Source organism: Centrocercus urophasianus, unplaced genomic scaffold, assembly GCF_019232065.1.
Source record: "Centrocercus urophasianus isolate 14NV4802_14NV808 unplaced genomic scaffold, USGS_Curo_1.0 seq_10, whole genome shotgun sequence".
In the NCBI taxonomy this organism is placed as follows: Eukaryota; Metazoa; Chordata; class Aves; order Galliformes; family Phasianidae; genus Centrocercus; species Centrocercus urophasianus.
The window spans coordinates 22,392,337-22,406,498 of record NW_024884142.1 but is presented as its reverse complement, the minus strand read 5'-3'; the positions used below and the strand labels follow the sequence as shown (position 1 = coordinate 22,406,498).

Here is a 14,162-nt window from a genome sequence, read left to right as displayed (position 1 = left end):
GGTTTTGTTTTTAGTGCACAGGCTAAAATTGGGATGTTGCTGAACCCTGTCTGACAAGCCAGTTGTTCAGATAAGACCCATAGATTTGCAGAGCTGGTCAAAAATATCTCCGAAAAGGAAGTGCCCGAGCTGCTTACATCCCTTTCTTCTCCCTTTAATACTTGGCAGGCTTTCACTTAGCTTGGTCAGGAAATGAATATGGTGTGGTAGTTGGAGAGGTCACTTCCATCGAGCAATCTGAAATACTAGCTGCCTGCTCTCATCTTGGGCCAGGAAGGCCGTAGGCAGGACCGCAGGCAGTCACTGGAGTTCTTCTATGTTTAATTTTTTTTCCTTTGGTACTTCTGAGATTTCCTGGTGCTTGGAAAGGCAAGTTAAGCTTCTTTCCGCTGTTGGGTGGCTGGATCTAGAAGGGATTTCTTGCAAGTTACTTTTTTCTGAGAAGTAGCCTGCTAACTTTACAAGCGAAAAGCTGGGCTCTGGAGGTGAGTGGCAACAGTCCAGGTTGATAAAGTGAATCACAACCCAGAGCAGGGAAACAGGATGCAATTTAGCAGTCTTGGGGGGGGGAGAAGGGGAGGGGAAGGAGGTGTGGATTTTAATTTTTTTAAAGTATTACTATTTTAAAAAAATTTTTTCTACTACCGGATTGTATGTTTATGAAAATTCTTATGCCAGAGCCTGCCTTTGTCTGTTCTTACCTTCTGCTGCTGACCCTTGAGTTTCTGCCTTCCTGCTGCTTGAATGCAGGGTAGGTATCCTCATCTCTCTGGCACTGCTTTGCCTCCTTCTTCCTGTCAGCTGTGACTGTTACTGGCCCTCAGATGGGCTGTGGAATTGGAAGAAAGGAAGAAACAAGAATGACTGTGGTGCCCTTTTCTGTCTCCTTGTTTCATACTGTCAGTTGACTGTATGATGTTAAAAGTTGGATTTGTGGGCCAATGGCTGAAGGCACCTTCCTGGTTCTTTCCCGAGTTAGTAACTAAGAGACTGAAAACACTTCAATTACCAAGTGGAATGGTTTTTCAAAAGTTATAATTCACTTGAACTTTGTGAAGCTTGAAGTTTATATTTATACATCCTACTCTTGGATTATAGTTGTCTGCATTTATTTGTTTAAGTATGGGGTACAGCGTGTACTATTTTTGGTGATTGCTGTATTGTTCCACTTCCTTAAAATAAATGAAATGAAAATAGAATAATATTTAGCAGTATGTCAAGCAGGAAGAGGTCAATGACAGTCGTACTCAATTAGCAAAGTATATACATGAAGAATTACGAAGGACAGAATCTTTCTAAATACTTCAGCTACTGCTGCCTCCAGATTGCCCAGCCTTTGTGGAAATATCATTTCAGTGTTTTTTAATAATAGTAAAAAACAACCAAAAACCCACACCATTCCTTTATTTTATGTGAGCAGTGTGTAAGTTGGGCGGCAGGAGAAGGAGAGGAGGAGATTGAAATAGAAAGCTGTTGCTAAATTGGTACCTTTCAGTTCCTTTGTTCAGCATAAGATTTACTTTAACCACAGTAAGATAGATGTGGTTTTTAAAGAAGCCGCTGTTTGAAATAACTAAAAATGCACTAGCATTTGACTAATGCATAATTTACTACTATTTCATTGGAATATTTTTTTGGGGTCAAACTTTTTTGTTACGCAGCATCAGAAACTGTCCTATCTGTGGCAGTGCTGTTTGTGTAAACACCACCCCAGGGCTGGCTGCAGGACTGTGTTTGTTCAGAGTTAGTTGGGAGACTCCCTTCCAGCAGAGGAAATGGGCTGTTCTGTATGAGCTCTTGCTGGAGATTGTTCACATCCACAGAAGCCGTATCCTCTGCAGGAAAAGAGAACTTGGACTCTTGCCACAATCTGTCCATGATGTTAATGAGTGGGAGAAGCCATGTGTTCATTGCTGCAGCAGCAGTTATCTGCTAATTCAGGGAAGGAGTGAGAAAACAAAATGGGGTTGGGATGAAATTCAAATGTGACACTTAATCCTACTCTAATTGCACATGGAGTGATGAATGTTGTGTTGCAGGCCACGGGGTGAAGGAAGCTGTTGAATGTACCTGAAATCTATACATCGGGAAGAACCAGATCAAATGGGATCTGGATCCAAGCCTCATCACAAATATATTGTTTGCCAAACAGAAATCTCAGTTGAGTTTCTGTAAAACCGAAGCCCTGCTTGTTTTCATCTCACAGCAACTGTTGTTTAATAAAGATGAGCAACTTGATCTCCTTTGGTTGCTGACATACCATAGTGATGAGCCTCACTGAAATACTAGTAAAGAAGTTTGAAATATACTACCCATTTAGGAGAAACACAGAGTAAGTCCAGGTGAGTTTTGCTGCAGTCTTTCTGCTGGGGTAGTGCATTTAAATCCTTTTCTCCATGTAAAGATTGCAGCTTCGAGTAATACCTATTACTGTGCTTAGTTTTTTTTGGCCTCCCCACTCAGGCAGCCCAAGCCTAAGAGATGTTTTGTTTTTAGTGACTAGTTAAGGGATTGTATAGGTGATCAGTTTGGTGTTAAATGTGACTGCAGCACATAGTCTGGATGTCCGATGATTGCTGTGAGCTGCCTACCTGCAGGTCTGGATTGCAGCAGCAGGGATGAAACAGGGCTGAGGCATGGGCCTAGCTCACAGCCATGCCAGCTTGCTGCCCTAATCCTCTTGCAGAGGGCTCTTAGTTGTAAGTTGCCCTTCTGTTGGGAGGCAATTGAGGAAAAGCACAAATGCAGTTTTATAGAAACTTTATGTGGTAGAGGCTGACACTATGTGATAACTGGAGGTAGAGAGGACTAATTAATAAGGTGGTGGAAAGGTGAGTGCAGGCCTCGATCAGCCCAGACCATGGCAGTAGCTGCTGTTTGATTGAACTGAGAGGGTAGAACTATAAAAGCATATAGAGGGCTGGCTTCTCAGGCTGTTTTTTTTTTTCTGGCAGGAGCTCTCAGAATGTGTTAGCCATAGCAAGGTTTTGTCTTTCCTTAATTTAGTGAATATTGTGGTAAAGTGGAATTTGGGAGAGACTCTGGATGAAAAAGATGCAAGGAGCAGTTGAGAAGGCTGCCATTTAGTTTTTATGCATAAGGCATGTGCTAGGCTGGATGGCTGGCTGCATCTGTGTAGCTGGAAGTACTGATGATGCATTTACGTTGGTAGGCCTGTTTTCTATGGTCAGAAATGAAGAGATTTCTTCTGTAAGAAGTTACTGTGTATAGAAGGGTGTGGGTATGGAATAGAGACAGTTTTGTGTTCAACAAGAGTGGCAATTGTTTTTAATGGCAAAGTATGTTACCCAGAGACTAGGTAAAGGATCTCCACATTAAAAATCAATGGAAGGTCTTCTGGTAGGGGAAAAAATAATAAAAAGAGAGCTATGTCTGAGTTGTCACAAGGGATGACTGAACTGAAAATGCATGGGTTGGAACAGTGCAGATATCGTCAGACTGTAGCAAGAACCCCGTTAACTAACCTGAAGGTTTATGATGGAAGTGGAAGAGCAGAACTGGATGCAACTACTGTGCTTACAGGTAAAATGCAAATCTGGGAAGTGAATGAAGAGGTGAGGAGACCAAAGTATTTAAGGGGGAAAATATCTAATGTGTGAAAGCTGTGCTAATGACAACTGCATACTTTCCCATAAAATTTGCTTGTGAATGCTTCAAAAAAGGGAGGTAATAAAAAATAAACCAAAAAATTGGTTTTACGTGGTTACCAAACTGTTAGTAATAGAAAATGTTCACTGTGGTTGTTTTTGGTTTTTGTTTTTGTTTTTTCCAGCTCTTGCACTTATTAGCATCATTTGTAGGGTCATTTTCTTGCCCAGCTGGTGTTTTTCAAGCCTTGTGCTAAACCTTGTTCCTGGGTTTTGTGGATCTACTCGTCCGCATAAAAACGGCAACATTTCACATTGGCAATATCCCTTTCTCAAAAGCATCTTTATCTAGAACTTTTTTCAGTAGAGGAAAAAAATGCATCCATCATACTCCATCTGCTCTGTCATGCAAATAGTGCCTTGTCACTACTGAAAGGCCAGCCTGTCTCAAAGCCTCACAGATTGAATGCCATTTGCTGCAGTTTATTCAATAGCAGAGCTGGCTGCCTTGTGGGTGGAGGGAAATGTTAGAGGCTAGCTGAGCATAGTTTGGGTAGTCTAGAGAAAGACACCTTTGCTCAAAGGGGAACTTCTACTTTAAAGGTAAAATCTAATAGTGCAACTTAATTTCTTTAAAAGCTGTATAAATAGCCTGTAGGTTCCTTTCTATCCAAATTTTGCTGCTGCACAAGCTGAAAATCCTTTTTACTATTGTAAAACTTTGATTTGTAGAGATGTGAGACCTTTGAGGGACGAGGGCCAGCTATTCTGTTTCTGGCACAGCGTGCAGGCTGGCTGTTGGGTCATGCGCTCTTTGTGCTGGCAGTGCTCTCAATATTTGTGTGACTGGAACAGCTCTTGTCATATGGGCATTTCAAACACTGAACGGGCAAGCAGCACCAATGCTTTTGGGGGTGTTCTTTGCACGTTTTTATTTAATGGAGGATGTGGGGGGGGATGACTTAAAGAAGAACAAGTGTTTACATGTAGAGAATTTGAGGGAGAGAGGTTAACACAGAGAAACTATGAGCCTGGAGGGTCTTTGTTACAGTTAGAGCCAAGACTAGTAAATTAAATATTCCCGTTTAGAGAGTATACATAAATTACCTCTTGTTTTAACCTGACAAAGGCTTGCAGTTTTATGGAACAAAATAGGAATTGTGCAAAGGTTTGCTGATGAAACTCAAAAGCAAGGTGAAACTTGCTTGTAGGTTTTATATTTAATTAAGCATTTAGTCAGGTTCGCAACAGAACTTGCTTCCCTTCTTGAGTTCATGATCAGACTCCTCAGAGAGAAACCTCTGTGACTACAGAGCTCATCTTAATCAGGGCGAGGTTCCAAAGCTTAGTTATAGGCATGAGAATAGAGGCGTTCTTTCTTCAAACCTAATTTTGATACCATGTCAAATGATTTGGGAGCTTTCTTTGAAGCGATTTACTTCAAATTCATTTGCCACCCCACTTCTAGACAAGCCCTTCACCTTCCCAAGGAATTATGAGGTAAATCTTTCAGGATGCTATGCCTCTGAATTTTATTCCTCCTTTCCGTATTGATGTGTAAATTGCACTGCATCTGTATTAAGAAAACTGCTTTCAAAACAGCCTTTCTGTATCTGTGTTCTGCAGCTCTTACAGCTTCGTTCAGTTTATGAAGTCATACAAAGGAAAGGAGGAAGGTAGACTTAAAACTTGAATGGCTGAAACCTCAGAGCCATGTTAAAACTAGTCTGTAAGACATGGCAGATTTTTGACTACTCATCCTGGTCATCAGTCTAAAGTGTTCGTAGTCTGGCTTCTTTTTTCTGACATTTTTCTGTAATTTTTTTTGAAAGTCTTTTACAGTGCACTGCCTCTTATGTGTACTGAGTTGATTGCATTTGGTAAGAAAAATCAAGATGTTTTTGTAAGCTGGTGCAATAAGACAGTATTAAAAATATGAACCCTGTTCCTTATATTATTCCTAAGAAATAAATTGGACACCAATTTGCTGTAATGTAAAATTCCAGCTTATTTCTTACAAAATACCAGGAAATCAGAGATCTCACCAATATCCAATAGTTCTGTGTTGAGCAAAGATGGCCTTGTTTAAATTTCTTTATCATTTGACAATGATTCTTGACAGTTCTTTTCTTGGTTCCTATGAATTCTGCTGTTCTCTTTGTAAATGTTTTTCCTTTAGAGTAAAACTTACTAATTTTAGTGTGACAGAAGCTCAGTCTATAACTAGCAAAACTGCTAATTCTTACTAAGACTAGATAATTTTATGTTTGAGATGGCTGAATTTTCTTTTTTAATTGTTTTCAGTCTTTGCAGTAATGATTTGGAACACGTCCCGTCCTTTATGCAAGGAGCATGTGAAACTTTCCTAGTTGGCATCAATAGCAAAGCGTGTAATCGTGTTTGGACATAGTGCAGCTAAAAATGTTTCTCTGACATGTCTATCTTGCTGAAATCAGCAAGAAATTTAAACTTTGGTACTTATTTGCATGAAGAAATGAGATAAACTGTGCTATTGGAAATTTCTGACTAAAGCCATCTCAACCAGATGCATTTAGGAGCACTTTCCTTACAACTCTTGTCAAAAAATTACACAACAGGAGAAGGCAGAGGGAGCTTCTGCTGTAGCTCAAGGACACTCCTGATAATGCTTGTTTCACAGAACAGCTTTATTTAGCTTAGCAACCTTGTTGCTAAATATTCACCAACCCCTAGCAGCAGCATCTCAGAAGACAAGCTATTTGGGAACAGACTGAATTGGAAAGGTGGGGGGTGGAGATGCGTGCTGTGACCATGGTGTGAGGAGAGTGAGGGAGGAGGGGATGGAACCTCAGTTAGAGGGTGCTGAATGTAGAGCTGCTTCTTGATGTCTTGCAGCAGTCCTTACAGCTTTCTATTTCAGTTTTTGTCTGTCTTGAGAACATGCAGGTAGGCCTATATGGCAAGCCCCAGGGGCTGTTTCTCTGTGTTGAAGTGAGATTTGTTGTTTTGTTGAACTTTCTTGGGCAAAAGCATGTACCCTAACAGTTGGGGTTTTGAGTAAATATCTAAACTGGTGTTGAGCAATTCTCTAGGTTGTACTGACATCTGCTGGCAGTTTGTATCTTAAAGTTGTATTTGAAACTTTTATTCAGAGATGGGGCAATTACATATTTACAGTCTTTTTTTATTTCAGTGGGTTGAAATACTGAGCTCTTCAGGTATCCAGGTATCTAGGTGTACCTAGTTCCTAAATGTAATGGAGAATGCTTTGAACAGGGAAAAAACAAGAACTCGTTGAGGTGATCATGAAGCCATTGAATAAAAAGGCCAAGTGTGTGTCTGTCTGTTTATAAGGCAACAAATTTGAGTTACCAGAACCAAAAGGAGGGGGGATTCTTAAATACCTTGAAGCTTTCCCTTGGGACTGCTGCTTTGTATGCTCTCCATGTTCAGGATGGGAATACAGCACAAGAATTTTGCTCCCCAAGTGCAACTTCTTTGTATGATATAGTCAATTAAGCTTTCTCTGTTTGCCTTACAGGTGAATTTTGAGAACGATTTCGGGCATTACTTTGAGCTTTCATTTGTGAAATATGCTACAAGAGAGCTTACAATATAAACAGTGCCTTAGTAGATTTGCTAATGCTGTTGTGTCCCTAGTGTTCATTGACTCTTCCCCATTTCAGTGATTACAGGCTCATGGAAACTAGCAGATGTCAACTCATTTGATAGGCTGTAAAAGCGTTATACTGTACAAATAAAAATCTTTCTCTGTCAACAAACTGAGGATCGTAGTTTTTTGTTTCCCCACATCATCTGCTGTTGGGTGATACAATCAGGTGATGGTGCTTGACTATAACAGATATTCTGGGAAGTGAACAGTGAGTAATTCATGTGTGTTGATCCCCAGATTATTGTTATTGCAAGCAATTAAATGTTTAACTTATGAAAGAGGAAACAGAGTAGGTTTGCTTTTCAGACCTTTCCTTCTGTGCTTTACTGGGGAAATCAAAGTGTGTGGACAATAGTTACTCCATAGTGCAGTCAGTACTGTGTAGCTCAGGATAACTTCCAGGTGATAGCAGTTGCATTCCTCCTTTGTTTTGGGGATTTTTTTTTTTATTATTTTTTTATTTTTTTTTTTTTTTGCTACACTACTTTCTAGTAGCTGCTTCAGTTGTAACTCTCTGTATTACCTTTTACAGTCCTAGAATACCAAGGGTTGCCCGAACTCCTTGTCTCTTCAAGATCTGGGGAAAGAGAGAAGGCTCTGTTGCAGCAGTTGGTTCTTAGTGTGATAGCTTTGCTGAGCCAACGGTCATCCATGTAGTGGCTGGCTGTAGTAGTAGTGCCTTCCCTTAGCTCCCATAGCTGCTCAAGGAGCTGGGAATGTTCAGCTTGGAGAAGAGGAGGCTCAGGGGAGACCTCATTGCTCTCTATAACTTCCTGAAGGGAGGTTGTAGTGAGCTGGAGGTCGGCCTCTTCTCTCGTGTCTTTAGTGATAGGACCAGAGGGAATGGCTTCAAGCTACAGCAGGGGAGATTCAGGCTGGACATGAGGAAGTATTACTGTTCAGAAAGGGTGGTCAGGCACTGGAATGGACTGCCCAGGGAGGTGGTGGAGTCACCGAGCCTGGGGGTGTTCAAGGAAAGACTGGATGTTGTGTTGAGGGACATGGTTTAGTAGGAGCTATTGGGAATAGGTGAACGGTTGGACTGGATGATCTTTTAGGTCTTTTCCAACCTTGTGATTCTATGATTCTATTCCAGCACAGCTTTGTGCAGGACTTGCTGGCAAACTGCCAGTTTTGTGCCTTTTTAGAGACCTATGGAGGGCCATACTTTGCAATGAAAACTGGTTTTCTTTGCTGCTATCTGAATATCTAGACACAGATGAGGAACTATGCATTCGTGGTAGGCTTCTACCCCTTTGGCCAAGGGATATTATGTACTCAACTTGCTGCCCTTCCCCAGCTCTCTTACTTTAGAAGCATTATTCAGACTTCATTAGTAGTGATTAAAGTAACATAGATACCTGAAATGACTTGGAAGTGAGAAGCAATCAATAGGGGAACTGCAGAAATACTGAGCCTGCGCTTACTGTAAGCATTTAATTGCTGTCATGTTCTCCTATTGCTTATTTTGAATGTAAGCCTTTCAGAGTAGCATTGCAATGTGTTGAGTGTAAATGCAGTGCTTGTTGAAAGCTTTCCTTCACTTGTTTGAAGTTAAGCATATCTGGTGGGCAGCGTATCTGAAATGCATATGCAAAACTGACTGAAGTCCTAAGCGACTTGTATCATTCATTCTAATGCAGAAGTTCAAGAAGAACATGTAGTTAAACCTCAGAAAGCATTGTGGAATTTCGTAATAGCATGAGACTATAATACATTCCTTGGTTTTTATTCTGATGTTTCTTGTTCTGAATTTCATGGTTATTTTTCCTTCATCTATTTGAGTATTTCATTGCCACTGTATCATCTGCCTTGATAAATTTTCATTGTGTGCTGACATTGTGTGCCCAGTTATTGAGCTGGCTGTCACAAATTTTCTTAGATATGAGGCTAACAGCTACACAGGCATGTTTTGAAACTAAAATTCTTCGTTGCTGCAGGGGGGGAAAAAAGCCAAAGCAGTTTTTATCCAATATGAATTCTTTAGCAAATGTGAAACATGGACAACAGGGGCTGTATATGTTTGGGTGGCCTTAGGGACACAGTAGGCAACTGGGAGGGATTTATTTTACTTTTCCTTGAATTTTCAGTTCATTAAAGTTTGAAAAATGTTTTGTTTTGGTTGGAACACAGGTTAATATTTTCAAAGTTGTCTGATTTTTAAGCTCCGGATTTTGAATTGTACAGGGAAAAGAGAACACTAGTTAGTAGAAGATCCTCACTTGAGTAATACATAAATAAGAATTGCACTGTAGGATCTGTTAACAGTAGAAATATCAGATGCCTGTCTGCAAAGGATGAGAGCGTTGTAGTAATTTCAAACAGGAACCAAAGCAGTATTATTTTTTTTACCTTCTCTCACCAAAGGTTGGAGTCCCTCTTATATATCGTACTTAAATTGGAAAACCTTGAGTGAGAAATGTTTGGGCAGGCCCCATTCAGCGCTATAAAATGCTGACTGGAGTTTTTAGGGAAAGCAGCATCTTCTGAGTGTAGAACTTGTGTAGGTTATTCAGCTGCCGACCAGAGAACACATTTATTCATCATGGACAGCTTGAGAAGGGCACCTTTTAATTCTTGAAATTCGCCAAATTCCTTGGTCAGAAAGCTTCAGCCTTCTTTGCCCTTGCAGTTCCCGTAACTTTGTAGCAGACCAAAGAGGATCAGTGCCTTCACATTTATTTCAGCTTTTCAGGTTCCTGTGCATCTGCGGGTCTCCCTGTGAATTAAAAAGTAGGGCATGCAATTATGTTGTCCTTCTCTTCTTATATCCTGCTGCTGTAGTTCTTTCTCGTGACCAAAACCAATGGGGGGGAGGGTCTGTGACTGCAAGAACTGGGCTCGTAGCTACGTGACTTGATTTCCTGAAGTGCTGCAATGAGGTGCAGCTAGTGGGAGAGGAGAAATAGTTACTGTACGTGAACAGTAACTTCGGTGCAACTGAACAAAACAGATGTTGAGACCAAAGTTAAGCTTTCTTCATACACGTCCAATATGTTGGGCTATAAAAGAAAGGGTTTAATGAGAACAGTTCTAGTGCTGGGGCAGCCTCCTGTGGGTTACACACAAACAAAGCTGCTCTGCCTTTTCAGTAGCAAATGAACTCTTCTTAACACAGGTTGCTGCGATTGTGGGAGGTGATTCAGGTCCTCAATTACTTGTGCAAAAATGCCTCTGCACGCATTTTTTGTTTAAAGTAGAAGCTATCAATAATCTCATCTCAAAGCTACCAAAACTTTTTTCAGTGGTATTTTTACTCCTGAGGATTATGGCTGTGGTACGTGAGCAAACCTTCTAGCTATGTCCATGTGTCTGGTTAGATTATCTTGGTATTTTATTGTTCTTTCTTCCGTTTTCTGTCCTTTAGAGGTAATATATCTGAGGAAACTGTGAATACTTGGTAAGTTTTGGAGAGAAGTCTATCATTTCAAACGCAATCAGACTGCTGTGACAATCATCTGTTGTTGTATAACTAGAATCCTAAGTTTATCAACCTACTCTTTAAATGTATCCTTTTCCTCACGGTATCCAAAGATGCCTCAAAACCATAATTCCACTGATAACTTAAAATGTGACAGATCCTGTACATGTTCCTTGAAGCCAGCACTGTAGGATTTGCTCTTAAATAGTGTTAAAAGCTTTGGGAAAATTACATTGGCTTTTACTTGTGGAACACAAATGAAGCCTTTTCTACCTGACTTTTTTTTTTTTTTTTTTTTATTAGTGTGTATTTATGTGCACTCATTAAAATGGTGAATTCTCTCTTCTGCAGAGACAACTTCAGGAGATTCGGGAGCACTCTGGAGTGAACCAGGAGGAAGCCTTGAACTACAGTTGTGTCAATAAGAGTGGCTGTCCTTTGGAGTTGCTGAAGCTCAGCTTTATGATGGACTTATCTTTTGTTTCTCAACATGTGCACAAAGGACTGAATTTTGTTTGGGATTCATATGGTATGAAAGAATCATGGCTGTATGGTTTCTTCCTCCTTTCACTTAAGTCTGCATGTTTCCTGCAGTCAGTAATGAAGTCTGTACAAGGTCTGCTGACATTTGGTCTGCTTTCAAGAGCTCTGAGTGACAGGTACTGTAAACATCCTACACTCTCAGCTGTGGAAACTAAGAAAGCTGGGAGAAGGCTGTTTACTCTCCCTGCCTTGGATATCATCTGGAGGGTGAGGATGGAACATTGTGAGCTGTGTGTTCATTGTATTTCTGACAGCCTGTATTTCTTATTTTATGTTTGGTGTCAGTAAACAAATAATAGCATTATGTCATGCCATCAGGCTCTTGCATTCTGACTAAGGCTTGAACTCATAATAACTTAAAAAAGGTCCTTCTTTACAATGTACTTACTTTCAGTCCTGGCTTGATGGAAACTAATGATAGCAGTAACACTCAGCAAGGCCTTCATCCTTAAATACTGGGTAAAGCAGACCTATTTTACTGTTTGTTCACAAGTTAGTGTGCATGTTTTCAGGTTCACACGTCAGTGGTGTATTTTGTTCAAGTCTTCCTTAAATGTTTGGATCTTGTGTTCACTCAATTTGTTTTCCTACCTAGAGGGACTAGAAACAGATGTCTGAAGGCAAAAAAAAGAGTTCTAGGGGATTTCAAGTTTCTGTTCCTATTTGAAGAAATTGAGATATCAACCCCAATTAGCTCTATTTAGAAATAAACTGAATTAAATATGCAGAAGTATTTAGCTTGGATTTTATACTGGCTCTTCTGTGCCACTTGCCATCCAGACTGAATTATTTGTTGTACTTTTCTTGGCAATTTTTCTTCCTTTTCTTGTTTCTTTCTATTTCCCATTAGTTAAGTAGGGCTTCTCATTTTAAATGCAGAATAACTTTTTTCTTGAATTTTAAATCTAAAATCCTACTCGCGTGGTCTGTATCCTCATAAAATGTACTTTTACAGCTATTCTTAAGCAGTGATGTTGGCAGAAACGCAATGATTCGTGCACTTTCTTTTTTTAAATTTATTGGAGGGGGGCATCTTTTGTGCTTTTGAAGAAGTTTTTCATAATGCAGTTAAATTCAAAGATAACCTTTTTTGCTCTGTCATCATATTTTAATATCTGCTACTTTAGATTTTTAGTAAAGGTATTTAAAGAAAAAGCTCTGACATGAGATGTCCTAAAGGTTTTAAATAATTTGGGAAGTGATGGAAATGTAGAGAGAACAGCAGAATGGTAGATCTAGTAAGGTTTTGAAATAGTACTTCTACAAAGTGGTCAAAAAAAGGAATTAGAGCAGGCAGATCTCTAAAGAAAAAAAGGGGGGAAAAGTCCATGTTTTGAAGCGGTAATTATTTAGGAAAAGGAAATGGAGGGGAAAAAAACACAGGGTTCAGTGAAGTGCTATAGACAGGATTTAAGATGATGAGATGATGTCTGACTGTACATAAGCACCAGTTCTTCAGGTTTATGAGATTTTGGCTCTTGATATGTCTAGCGATACTAGAAGTGAGGTCAGTCTTATAAAAATATGGTTTTGTGGAGAAATAAGCTGTTGAGACTAGTGAAACGATAGAGGGTAGCATTTCCTAACAGACATGGTTCCCTTGGCAGAGATCTCCAAGAGTGATGGAGCACAGAATTGTATCCTCATCGTAATCGATAATTCTGATTGTAGGCTGTGCTGTTGAGATCAGACAGTTTCTTGAAAGGAGGCATCAGCTTTAATATGTTTTACTGTTTTTTATTTTTAATTTAGATTTGCTTTAGGCTAGGAACTGTTATTTTCTGTCAAATAGAAAAGAACTTTGTTTAACGTTATCTATTTGTTGTCTAATGATGAAATTCCATCTTTGATTTTATCTGTGTAAGTTGGGACTGTTGAAGCTTTTCTCATACATTTTTCCTTGGCCATTCTTTCCTATGTCTTCACTTGTGCTGGTATTCATGTTTGCTTAAACTGTGAGCTTAGTTCAGTGGCTTGACTCAGCTGAAAATTAAACAAGCAAACAGCTTTTATTTGGACCATATGAGATAACAGTTTACTGCACTACTGTGATGTGGTGGCCAAAATGCTAGTACCTTCAAGTATGATCACCTTTCTAAAGGGCCAGAACAGCTTTTCCTGTAAATAAGACCATCAAATCCTAATGCAATAAGCGGGTGAAAATAAAGGGTTTTACATGGTTTTTGGATTTGGCAGTAGATTGTTCTATTGATGCTGTTTGAAAGCAATTGCCAGCATAGCGCGGAAATAAATTCAGATTAAATTATCGTGATTAAAGCTTTTGATTTCTTGACAGCTATTTATGCTTCTGTGTCTTTGAAAGATTTGTTTATAAAGTGTAATAAAATAATTGTGTTGGTAATGAGGAGCTACTGGTAATTTTGCTGCCTCCAGATCTTTAATTGTAAAGGTATCCTTGGATATATTTGCACCAGACAAAGCACTGTGTAAATTGTATTATTTCTAGATCATGTTTTGCTTTTTTTCCACAGGTATCACTTGCCAAGCAAAAGGCAAGCTAAATATTCTTTTCTAGCACGAAACTCAGATTTCAAGGAGTTTAAGATTCTTTCCAATCAACGAAATATAGAACTTTCCTATTGTGAAAGAACATACATGGCTTTTTCAAAACTGTATTGCCAGTAATGAGTTTTGGATTGGGTCCTTAGAGAGGTAATCTGGGGAGCTACCACAGCAAATAGTCTGTGGGAAATCTGTGATTGGAGGCATGGGCCTTTTGCTGTTTTGTTTTTTAATGAATGTTCTGCCAAGATGCTAAAGTGACTTGCTCTGTGTGACTCTTGGCACAGCTGAGGGCGATATCATTCTTGCATGCTAAGCTCAACGTGTTCCTTAGATTGGTTGATTGACTTTTTAAATGGGGAAGAAGAGATCTTACTTATTACCCTATTTCCTTACTGCTAAACATTAGAGTGTA

The 14,162-nt window shown here is 39.6% G+C and overlaps 1 long non-coding RNA gene across 1 annotated transcript in view; it reads left to right on the top strand.

Annotated features, from left to right (window-relative positions):
- LOC122166296 overlaps positions 1-13,586 on the top strand; it is a 38,923-nt gene extending 25,337 nt beyond the window's left edge. The window contains exon 3 of the long non-coding RNA XR_006170762.1: positions 11,033-13,586. This is a non-coding gene — a long non-coding RNA (uncharacterized LOC122166296). The remainder of the gene's footprint in view (positions 1-11,032) is intronic.
- The last annotated feature ends 576 nt before the right edge of the window (positions 13,587-14,162 follow it).